The sequence below is a fragment of the Neopsephotus bourkii genome, unplaced genomic scaffold (genome assembly GCF_033783945.1).
Source record: "Neopsephotus bourkii isolate Nb327-2 ecotype Australia unplaced genomic scaffold, CSIRO-AGI_Nbou_v1 NB_1542, whole genome shotgun sequence".
In the NCBI taxonomy this organism is placed as follows: domain Eukaryota; kingdom Metazoa; phylum Chordata; class Aves; order Psittaciformes; family Psittacidae; genus Neopsephotus; species Neopsephotus bourkii.
The window spans coordinates 160741-173191 of record NW_026902018.1 but is presented as its reverse complement, the minus strand read 5'-3'; positions in this window follow the sequence as shown (position 1 = coordinate 173191).

The window sequence follows — 12451 nt, the reverse complement described above, 5'->3', positions numbered from 1 at the left end:
CCAGAGTCCTTTAGCCCATTCTTTAGGAATTGGAGATCATAGGTAGCATCCGCACACTCCTCCAGGGCAGGTACTTGGGATGTGCTTCCTTTTGTCACTCAAGATCTCTCTTCCAGGATACTACAGGCTCTCCAGCACAGTATTTCCTGGAATGCCTCACCCTGTTCTTTAGGAATGGCAGATCCCAGGTAGCAGCCCCAGACTCCTCCAGGGAAGGTACCAGAGATGTTTCCTCTTTTTGCTGAAAGATCTCTCCTCCAGGGTGCTCCTGGCTCTTGTGCTTAGGATTTCCTGGAATCATTCAGCATATTCAAGCATCTGAGAGCCCGGGTATCAGCCCCACAGTCCTCAAGGGAAAGTACTTGAGATGCGCTTCATCTTTTGGTTGAAGATCTCTCCTCCAGGACGCTCCTGCCTCTCCAGCACAGTATTTCCTGGAATCAGTCAGCCTCTTCTTTAGGAATGGGAGATCCCAGGTAGCAGCCCCAGACTCCTCCAGGGAAGGTACCAGAGATCTATTTCCTCTTTTGCTGAAAGATCTCTCCTCCAGGATGCTCCTGGCTCTGTTACAAAGGAATTCCCAGGCTCATGTAGCCTATATTTTAACAAAGTCAGGTCCCAGGTAGCATCCGCACACTCCTCCAGGGCAGGTACTTGGGATGTGCTTCCTTTTGTCACTCAAGATCTCTCTTCCAGGATACTACAGGCTCTCCAGCACAGCATTTCCTGGAATGCCTCACCCTGTTCTTTAGGAATGGGAGATCCCAGGTAGCAGCCCCAGACTCCTCCAGGGAAGGTACCTGAGTCAAGTTTTCTCTCTTCAAAGAGGACCTCTTCCCCTGGGATTCACCCAAGACTCCTCCAAGGCATCTCCCAGAGCCTTCTGAGATCTTCTTTAACAACCCGAGATGCTGGGTAGCAGCCCCAGACTTCTCCAGGGAAGGTACCCAGGATGTGTTTCCTCTTTTGCTGAAAGATCTCTCTTCCAGGATGCTCCTGGCTCTGTTACAAAGCAATTCCCAGAGTCCTTTAGCCCATTCTTTAGGAATTGGAGATCATAGGTAGCATCCGCACACTCCTCCAGGGCAGGTACTTGGGATGTGCTTCCTTTTGTCACTCAAGATCTCTCTTCCAGGATACTACAGGCTCTCCAGCACAGTATTTCCTGGAATGCCTCACCCTGTTCTTTAGGAATGGCAGATCCCAGGTAGCAGCCCCAGACTCCTCCAGGGAAGGTACCAGAGATGTTTCCTCTTTTTGCTGAAAGATCTCTCCTCCAGGGTGCTCCTGGCTCTTGTGCTTAGGATTTCCTGGAATCATTCAGCATATTCAAGAATATGAGAGCCCGGGTATCAGCCCCACAGTCCTCAAGGGAAAGTACTTGAGATGCGCTTCATCTTTTGGTTGAAGATCTCTCCTCCAGGACGCTCCTGCCTCTCCAGCACAGTATTTCCTGGAATCATTCAGCCTCTTCTTTAGGAATGGGAGATCCCAGGTAGCAGCCCCAGACTCCTCCAGGGAAGGTACCAGAGATCTATTTCCTCTTTTGCTGAAAGATCTCTCCTCCAGGATGCTCCTGGACCTGTTCCATAGCATTTCTCGGAGTCAGTTAGACTATTCCTTCGGAACTGAGATCCCGGATGGCAACCCCAGACTCCTCTGGGGAAGATACCCGATATACTTTTCCTCTTTTGGAGGCAGCTCCCTTATCAGGGATTCGCCCAGGCTCCTCCAAGGCATATTCCAGAGTATACTCGGAGCTTCTTTACCAACCTGAGCTCCCAGGTAGCAGCTCCAGACTTCTCCAGGGAAGGTACCAGAGATCTATTTCCTCTTTTGCTGAAAGATCTCTCCTCCAGGATGCTCCTGGCTCTGTTACAAAGCAATTCCCAGAGTCCTTTAGGCCATTCTTTAGGAATTGGAGATCATAGGTAGCATCCGCACAGTCCTCCAGGCCAGGTACTTGGGATGTGCTTCCTTTTGTCACTCAAGATCTCTCTTCCAGGATACTACAGGCTCTCCAGCACAGTATTTCCTGGAATGCCTCACCCTGTTCTTTTCGAATGGCAGATCCCAGGTAGCAGCCCCAGACTCCTCCAGGGAAGGTACCAGAGATCTATTTCCTCTTATGCTGAAAGATCTCTCTTCCAGGATGCTCCTGGCTCTGTTACAAAGGAATTCCCAGGCTCATGTAGCCTATATTTTAACAAAGTCGGGTCCCAGGTAGCATCCGCACAGTCCTCCAGGGCAGGTACTTGGGATGTGCTTCCTTTTGTCACTCAAGATCTCTCTTCCAGGATACTACAGGCTCTCCAGCACAGTATTTCCTGGAATGCCTCACCCTGTTCTTTAGGAATGGGAGATCCCAGGTAGCAGCCCCAGACTCCTCCAGGGAAGATACCCGAGATGTGGTTCCTCTTTTCCCTGAAGATCTCTCCTCCAGCATGCTCCTGGCTCTGTTGCAAAACATTTTTCAGAGTCATTTATCCTATTTCTTTGGAATCTGAGCTCCCAGGTAGCAGCCCCAGACTCCTCCAGGGAAGGTACCTGAGTCAAGTTTTCTCTCTTCAAAGAGGACCTCTTCCCCTGGGATTCACCCAAGACTCCTCCAAGGCATCTCCCAGAGCCTTCTGAGATCTTCTTTAACAACCCGAGATGCTGGGTAGCAGCCCCAGACTTCTCCAGGGAAGGTACCCAGGATGTGTTTCCTCTTTTGCTGAAAGATCTCTCTTCCAGGATGCTCCTGGCTCTGTTACAAAGCAATTCCCAGAGTCCTTTAGCCCATTCTTTAGGAATTGGAGATCATAGGTAGCATCCGCACACTCCTCCAGGGCAGGTACTTGGGATGTGCTTCCTTTTGTCACTCAAGATCTCTCTTCCAGGATACTACAGGCTCTCCAGCACAGTATTTCCTGGAATGCCTCACCCTGTTCTTTACGAATGGCAGATCCCAGGTAGCAGCCCCAGACTCCTCCAGGGAAGGTACCAGAGATGTTTCCTCTTTTTGCTGAAAGATCTCTCCTCCAGGGTGCTCCTGGCTCTTGTGCTTAGGATTTCCTGGAATCATTCAGCATATTCAAGCATCTGAGAGCCCGGGTATCAGCCCCACAGTACTCAAGGGAAAGTACTTGAGATGCGCTTCATCTTTTGGTTGAAGATCTCTCCTCCAGGACGCTCCTGCCTCTCCAGCACAGTATTTCCTGGAATCATTCAGCCTCTTCTTTAGGAATGGGAGATCCCAGGTAGCAGCCCCAGACTCCTCCAGGGAAGGTACCAGAGATGTGGTTCCTCTTTTCCCTGAAGATCTCTCCTCCAGCATGCTCCTGGCTCTGTTGCAAAACATTTTTCAGAGTCATTTATCCTATTTCTTTGGAATCTGAGCTCCCAGGTAGCAGCCCCAGACTCCTCCAGGGAAGGTACCTGAGTCAAGTTTTCTCTCTTCAAAGAGGACCTCTTCCCCTGGGATTCACCCAAGACTCCTCCAAGGCATCTCCCAGAGCCTCCTGACATCTTCTTTAAGAACCCTTGATGCGGGGTAGCAGCCCCAGACTTCTCCAGGGAAGGTACCCAGGATGTGTTTCCTCTTTTGCTTAAAGATCTCTCCTTCAGGATGCCCCTAGCTCTATTACAAAGCACTTCCCTTAGCCATTTAGCCTATTCTTTACCAACCTGAGATCCCAGGTAGCAGCCCCAGACTCCTCCAGGGAAGGTACCTGAGTCAAGTTTTCTCTCTTCAAAGAGGACCTCTTCCCCTGGGATTCACCCAAGACTCCTCCAAGGCATCTCCCAGAGCCTTCTGAGATCTTCTTTAACAACCCGAGATGCTGGGTAGCAGCCCCAGACTTCTCCAGGGAAGGTACCCAGGATGTGTTTCCTCTTTTGCTGAAAGATCTCTCTTCCAGGATGCTCCTGGCTCTGTTACAAAGCAATTCCCAGAGTCCTTTAGCCCATTCTTTAGGAATTGGAGATCATAGGTAGCATCCGCACACTCCTCCAGGGCAGGTACTTGGGATGTGCTTCCTTTTGTTACTCAAGATCTCTCTTCCAGGATACTACAGGCTGTCCAGCATCAGTGTTCCTGGAATGCCTCACCCTGTTCTTTGGGAATGGCAGATCCCAGGTAGCAGCCCCAGACTCCTCCAGGGAAGGTACCAGAGATATTATTTCTCTTTTGCTGAAAGATCTCTCCTCCAGGATGCTCCTGGACCTGTTCCATAGCATTTCTCGGAGTCAGTTAGACTATTCCTTCGGAACTGAGATCCCGGATGGCAACCCCAGACTCCTCTGGGGAAGATACCCGATATACTTTTCCTCTTTTGGAGGCAGCTCCCTTATCTGGGATTCGCCCAGGCTCCTCCAAGGCATATTCCAGAGTATACTCGGAGCTTCTTTACCAACCTGAGCTCCCAGGTAGCAGCCCCAGACTTCTCCAGGGAAGGTACCAGAGATCTATTTCCTCTTTTGCTGAAAGATCTCTCCTCCAGGATGCTCCTGGCTCTGTTACAAAGCAATTCCCAGAGTCCTTTAGGCCATTCTTTAGGAATTGGAGATCATAGGTAGCATCCGCACAGTCCTCCAGGGCAGGTACTTGGGATGTGCTTCCTTTTGTCACTCAAGATCTCTCTTCCAGGATACTACAGGCTCTCCAGCACAGTATTTCCTGGAATGCCTCACCCTGTTCTTTTCGAATGGGAGATCCCAGGTAGCAGCCGCAGACTCCTCCAGGGAAGGTACCCAGGATGTGTTTCCTTTTTTGCTGAAAGATCTCTCTTCCAGGATGCTCCTGGCTCTGTTACAAAGCAATTCCCAGAGTCCTTTAGCCCATTCTTTAGGAATTGGAGATCATAGGTAGCATCCGCACAGTCCTCCAGGGCAGGTACTTGGGATGTGCTTCCTTTTGTCACTCAAGATCTCTCTTCCAGGATACCACAGGCTCTCCAGCACAGTACTTCCTGGAATGCCTCACCCTGTTCTTTAGGAATGGGAGATCCCAGGTAGCAGCCCCAGACTCCTCCAGGGAAGATACCCGAGATGTGGTTCCTCTTTTCCCTGAAGATCTCTCCTCCAGCATGCTCCTGGCTCTGTTGCAAAACATTTTTCAGAGTCATTTATCCTATTTCTTTGGAATCTGAGCTCCCAGGTAGCAGCCCCAGACTCCTCCAGGGAAGGTACCTGAGTCAAGTTTTCTCTCTTCAAAGAGGACCTCTTCCCCTGGGATTCACCCAAGACTCCTCCAAGGCATCTCCCAGAGCCTCCTGACATCTTCTTTAAGAACCCTTGATGCGGGGTAGCAGCCCCAGACTTCTCCAGGGAAGGTACCCAGGATGTGTTTCCTCTTTTGCTTAAAGATCTCTCCTTCAGGATGCCCCTAGCTCTATTACAAAGCACTTCCCTTAGCCATTTAGCCTATTCTTTACCAACCTGAGATCCCAGGTAGCAGCCCCAGACTCCTCCAGGGAAGGTACCTGAGTCAAGTTTTCTCTCTTCAAAGAGGACCTCTTCCCCTGGGATTCACCCAAGACTCCTCCAAGGCATCTCCCAGAGCCTTCTGAGATCTTCTTTAACAACCCGAGATGCTGGGTAGCAGCCCCAGACTCCTCCAGGGAAGGTACCCAGGATGTGTTTCCTCTTTTGCTGAAAGATATCCTTTCCAGGATGCTCCTGGCTCTGTTACAAAGCAATTCCCAGAGTCCTTTAGCCCGTTCTTTAGGAACTGGAGATGGTAGGTAGCATCCGCACACTCCTCCAGGCCAGGTACTTGGGATGTGCTTCCTTTTGTCACTCAAGATCTCTCTTCCAGGATACTACAGGCTGTGCAGCATAGTGTTTCCTGGAATGCCTCACCCTGTTCTTTGGGAATGGAAGATCCCAGGTAGCAGCCCCAGACTCCTCCAGGGAAGATACCAGAGATGTTTCCTCTTTTGCTGAAAGATCTTTCCTGCAGGATGCTCCTGGCTCTGTTACAAAGGAATTCCAAGGCTCATGTAGCCTGTATTTTAACAAAGTCAGGCCCCAGGTAGCAGCCGCACAGTCCTCCAGGGCAGGTACTTGGGATGTGCTTCCTTTTGTCACTCAAGATCTCTCTTCCAGGATACTACAGGCTCTCCAGCACAGTATTTCCTGGAATGCCTCGCCCTGTTCTTTAGGAATGGGAGATCCCAGGTAGCAGCCCCAGACTCCTCCAGGGAAGGTACCAGAGATGTGGTTCCTCTTTTCCTGAAGATCTCTCCTCCAGCATGCTCCTGGCTCTGTTGCAAAACATTTTTCAGAGTCATTTAACCTATTTCTTTGGAATCTGAGCTCCCAGGTAGCAGCCCCAGACTCCTCCAGGGAAGGTACCTGAGTCAAGTTTTCTCTCTTCAAAGGGGACCTCTTCCCCTGGGATTCACCCAAGACTCCTCCAAGGCATCTCCCAGAGCCTTCTGAGATCTTCTTTAACAACCCGAGATGCTGGGTAGCAGCCCCAGACTTCTCCAGGGAAGGTACCCAGGATGTGTTTCCTCTTTTGCTGAAAGATCTCTCTTCCAGGATGCTCCTGGCTGTTACAAAGCAATTCCCAGAGTCCTTTAGGCCATTCTTTAGGAAATGGAGATTATAGGTAGCATCCGCACACTCCTCCAGGGCAGGTACTTGGGATGTGCTTCCTTTTGTCGCTCAAGATCTCTCTTCCAGGATACCACAGGCTCTCCAGCACAGTATTTCCTGGAATGTCTCACCCTGTTCTTTAGGAATGGGAGATCCCAGGTAGCAGCTCCAGACTTCTCCAGGGAAGGTACCAGAGATCTATTTCCTCTTTTGCTGAAAGATCTCTCCTCCAGGATGCTCCTGGCTCTGTTACAAAGCAATTCCCAGAGTCCTTTAGGCCATTCTTTAGGAATTGGAGATCATAGGTAGCATCCGCACAGTCCTCCAGGCCAGGTACTTGGGATGTGCTTCCTTTTGTCACTCAAGATCTCTCTTCCAGGATACTACAGGCTCTCCAGCACAGTATTTCCTGGAATGCCTCACCCTGTTCTTTAGGAATGGGAGATCCCAGGTAGCAGCCCCAGACTCCTCCAGGGAAGGTACCAGAGATGTGGTTCCTCTTTTCCCTGAAGATCTCTCCTCCAGCATGCTCCTGGCTCTGTTGCAAAACATTTTTCAGAGTCATTTATCCTATTTCTTTGGAATCTGAGCTCCCAGGTAGCAGCCCCAGACTCCTCCAGGGAAGGTACCTGAGTCAAGTTTTCTCTCTTCAAAGAGGACCTCTTCCCCTGGGATTCACCCAAGACTCCTCCAAGGCATCTCCCAGAGCCTCCTGAGATCTTCTTTAACAACCCGAGATGCTGGGTAGCAGCCCCAGACTTCTCCAGGGAAGGTACCCAGGATGTGTTTCCTCTTTTGCTGAAAGATCTCTCCTCCAGGATGCTCCTGGCTCTGTTACAAAGCAATTCCCAGAGTCCTTTAGGCCATTCTTTAGGAACTGGAGATGGTAGGTAGCATCCGCACAGTCCTCCAGGGCAGGTACTTGGGATGTGCTTCCTTTTGTCACTCAAGATCTCTCTTCCAGGATACTACAGGCTCTCCAGCACAGTATTTCCTGGAATGCCTCGCCCTGTTCTTTAGGAATGGGAGATCCCAGGTAGCAGCCCCAGACTCCTCCAGGGAAGGTACCTGAGTCAAGTTTTCTCTCTTCAAAGAGGACCTCTTCCCCTGGGATTCACCCAAGACTCCTCCAAGGCATCTCCCAGAGCCTTCTGAGATCTTCTTTAACAACCCGAGATGCTGGGTAGCAGCCCCAGACTTCTCCAGGGAAGGTACCCAGGATGTGTTTCCTCTTTTGCTGAAAGATCTCTCTTCCAGGATGCTCCTGGCTCTGTTACAAAGCAATTCCCAGAGTCCTTTAGCCCATTCTTTAGGAATTGGAGATCATAGGTAGCATCCGCACACTCCTCCAGGGCAGGTACTTGGGATGTGCTTCCTTTTGTTACTCAAGATCTCTCTTCCAGGATACTACAGGCTGTCCAGCATAGTGTTTCCTGGAATGCCTCACCCTGTTCTTTGGGAATGGCAGATCCCAGGTAGCAGCCCCAGACTCCTCCAGGGAAGGTACCAGAGATGTTTCCTCTTTTTGCTGAAAGATCTCTCCTCCAGGGTGCTCCTGGCTCTTGTGCTTAGGATTTCCTGGAATCATTCAGCATATTCAAGAATATGAGAGCCCGGGTATCAGCCCCACAGTCCTCAAGGGAAAGTACTTGAGATGCGCTTCATCTTTTGGTTGAAGATCTCTCCTCCAGGACGCTCCTGCCTCTCCAGCACAGTATTTCCTGGAATCATTCAGCCTCTTCTTTAGGAATGGGAGATCCCAGGTAGCAGCCCCAGACTCCTCCAGGGAAGGTACCAGAGATCTATTTCCTCTTTTGCTGAAAGATCTCTCCTCCAGGATGCTCCTGGACCTGTTCCATAGCATTTCTCGGAGTCAGTTAGACTATTCCTTCGGAACTGAGATCCCGGATGGCAACCCCAGACTCCTCTGGGGAAGATACCCGATATACTTTTCCTCTTTTGGAGGCAGCTCCCTTATCTGGGATTCGCCCAGGCTCCTCCAAGGCATATTCCAGAGTATACTCGGAGCTTCTTTACCAACCTGAGCTCCCAGGTAGCAGCCCCAGACTTCTCCAGGGAAGGTACCAGAGATCTATTTCCTCTTTTGCTGAAAGATCTCTCCTCCAGGATGCTCCTGGCTCTGTTACAAAGGAATTCCCAGGCTCATGTAGCCTATATTTTAACAAAGTCAGGTCCCAGGTAGCATCCGCACAGTCCTCCAGGGCAGGTACTTGGGATGTGCTTCCTTTTGTCACTCAAGATCTCTCTTCCAGGATACTACAGGCTCTCCAGCACAGTATTTCCTGGAATGCCTCGCCCTGTTCTTTAGGAATGGGAGATCCCAGGTAGCAGCCCCAGACTCCTCCAGGGAAGATACCCGAGATGTGGTTCCTCTTTTCCCTGAAGATCTCTCCTCCAGGATGCTCCTGGCTCTGTTGCAAAACATTTTTCAGAGTCATTTATCCTATTTCTTTGGAATCTGAGCTCCCAGGTAGCAGCCCCAGACTCCTCCAGGGAAGGTACCTGAGTCAAGTTTTCTCTCTTCAAAGAGGACCTCTTCCCCTGGGATTCACCCAAGACTCCTCCAAGGCATCTCCCAGAGCCTTCTGAGATCTTCTTTAACAACCCGAGATGCTGGGTAGCAGCCCCAGACTCCTCCAGGGAAGGTACCCAGGATGTGTTTCCTCTTTTGCTGAAAGATATCCTTTCCAGGATGCTCCTGGCTCTGTTACAAAGCAATTCCCAGAGTCCTTTAGCCCGTTCTTTAGGAACTGGAGATGGTAGGTAGCATCCGCACACTCCTCCAGGCCAGGTACTTGGGATGTGCTTCCTTTTGTCACTCAAGATCTCTCTTCCAGGATACTACAGGCTGTCCAGCATAGTGTTTCCTGGAATGCCTCACCCTGTTCTTTGGGAATCTGAGCTCCCAGGTAGCAGCCCCAGACTCCTCCAGGGAAGGTACCAGAGATCTATTTCCTCTTTTGCTGAAAGATCTCTCCTCCAGGATGCTCCTGGCTCTGTTACAAAGCAATTCCCAGAGTCCTTTAGTCCATTCTTTAGGAATTGGAGATCATAGGTAGCATCCGCACACTCCTCCAGACCAGGTACTTGGGATGTGCTTCCTTTTGTCACTCAAGATCTCTCTTCCAGGATACTACAGGCTGTGCAGCATAGTGTTTCCTGGAATGCCTCACCCTGTTCTTTGGGAATGGAAGATCCCAGGTAGCAGCCCCAGACTCCTCCAGGGAAGGTACCAGAGATGTTTCCTCTTTTGCTGAAAGATCTTTCCTGCAGGATGCTCCTGGCTCTGTTACAAAGGAATTCCAAGGCTCATGTAGCCTGTATTTTAACAAAGTCAGGCCCCAGGTAGCATCCGCACACTCCTCCAGGGCAGGTACTTGGGATGTGCTTCCTTTTGTCACTCAAGATCTCTCTTCCAGGATACTACAGGCTCTCCAGCACAGTATTTCCTGGAATGCCTCACCCTGTTCTTTAGGAATGGCAGATCCCAGGTAGCAGCCCCAGACTCCTCCAGGGAAGGTACCAGAGATGTGGTTCCTCTTTTCCCTGAAGATCTCTCCTCCAGCATGCTCCTGGCTCTGTTGCAAAACATTTTTCAGAGTCATTTAACCTATTTCTTTGGAATCTGAGCTCCCAGGTAGCAGCCCCAGACTCCTCCAGAGAAGGTACCTGAGTCAAGTTTTCTCTCTTCAAAGAGGACCTCTTCCCCTGGGATTCACCCAAGACTCCTCCAAGGCATCTCCCAGAGCCTTCTGAGATCTTCTTTAACAACCCGAGATGCTGGGTAGCAGCCCCAGACTTCTCCAGGGAAGGTACCCAGGATGTGTTTCCTCTTTTGCTGAAAGATCTCTCTTCCAGGATGCTCCTGGCTCTGTTACAAAGCAATTCCCAGAGTCCTTTAGCCCATTCTTTAGGAATTGGAGATCATAGGTAGCATCCGCACACTCCTCCAGGGCAGGTACTTGGGATGTGCTTCCTTTTGTCACTCAAGATCTCTCTTCCAGGATACTACAGGCTCTCCAGCACAGTATTTCCTGGAATGCCTCACCCTGTTCTTTACGAATGGCAGATCCCAGGTAGCAGCCCCAGACTCCTCCAGGGAAGGTACCAGAGATGTTTCCTCTTTTTGCTGAAAGATCTCTCCTCCAGGGTGCTCCTGGCTCTTGTGCTTAGGATTTCCTGGAATCATTCAGCATATTCAAGAATATGAGAGCCCGGGTATCAGCCCCACAGTCCTCAAGGGAAAGTACTTGAGATGCGCTTCATCTTTTGGTTGAAGATCTCTCCTCCAGGACGCTCCTGCCTCTCCAGCACAGTATTTCCTGGAATCATTCAGCCTCTTCTTTAGGAATGGGAGATCCCAGGTAGCAGCCCCAGACTCCTCCAGGGAAGGTACCAGAGATCTATTTCCTCTTTTGCTGAAAGATCTCTCCTCCAGGATGCTCCTGGACCTGTTCCATAGCATTTCTCGGAGTCAGTTAGACTATTCCTTCGGAACTGAGATCCCGGATGGCAACCCCAGACTCCTCTGGGGAAGATACCCGATATACTTTTCCTCTTTTGGAGGCAGCTCCCTTATCTGGGATTCGCCCAGGCTCCTCCAAGGCATATTCCAGAGTATACTCGGAGCTTCTTTACCAACCTGAGCTCCCAGGTAGCAGCCCCAGACTCCTCCAGGGAAGGTACCAGAGATGTGGTTCCTCTTTTCCCTGAAGATCTCTCCTCCAGCATGCTCCTGGCTCTGTTGCAAAACATTTTTCAGAGTCATTTACCTATTCTTTGGAATCTGAGCTCCCAGGTAGCAGCCCCAGACTCCTCCAGGGAAGACTCTTCTTTAAAAGATCGGTAGCAGCCCCAGACTCTCCAGGGAAGGTACCAGGATGTGTTTCCTCTTTTGCTGAAAGATCTCTCTTCCAGGATGCTCCTGGCTGTTACAAAGCAATTCCCAGAGTCCTTTAGCCCATTCTTTAGGAAATGGAGATTATAGGTAGCATCCGCACACTCCTCCAGGGCAGGTACTTGGGATGTGCTTCCTTTTGTCGCTCAAGATCTCTCTTCCAGGATACTACAGGCTCTCCAGCACAGTATTTCCTGGAATGTCTCACCCTGTTCTTTAGGAATGGGAGATCCCAGGTAGCAGCTCCAGACTTCTCCAGGGAAGGTACCAGAGATCTATTTCCTCTTTTGCTGAAAGATCTCTCCTCCAGGATGCTCCTGGCTCTGTTACAAAGCAATTCCCAGAGTCCTTTAGGCCATTCTTTAGGAATTGGAGATCATAGGTAGCATCTGCACAGTCCTCCAGGCCAGGTACTTGGGATGTGCTTCCTTTTGTCACTCAAGATCTCTCTTCCAGGATACTACAGGCTCTCCAGCACAGTATTTCCTGGAATGCCTCACCCTGTTCTTTAGGAATGGGAGATCCCAGGTAGCAGCCCCAGACTCCTCCAGGGAAGGTACCAGAGATGTGGTTCCTCTTTTCCCTGAAGATCTCTCCTCCAGCATGCTCCTGGCTCTGTTGCAAAACATTTTTCAGAGTCATTTATCCTATTTCTTTGGAATCTGAGCTCCCAGGTAGCAGCCCCAGACTCCTCCAGGGAAGGTACCTGAGTCAAGTTTTCTCTCTTCAAAGAGGACCTCTTCCCCTGGGATTCACCCAAGACTCCTCCAAGGCATCTCCCAGAGCCTTCTGAGATCTTCTTTAACAACCCTAGATGCTGGGTAGCAGCCCCAGACTTCTCCAGGGAAGGTACCCAGGATGTGTTTCCTCTTTTGCTAAAGATCTCTCTTCCAGGATGTGGCTCTGTTACAAAGCAATTCCCAGAGTCCTTTAGGCCATTCTTTAGGA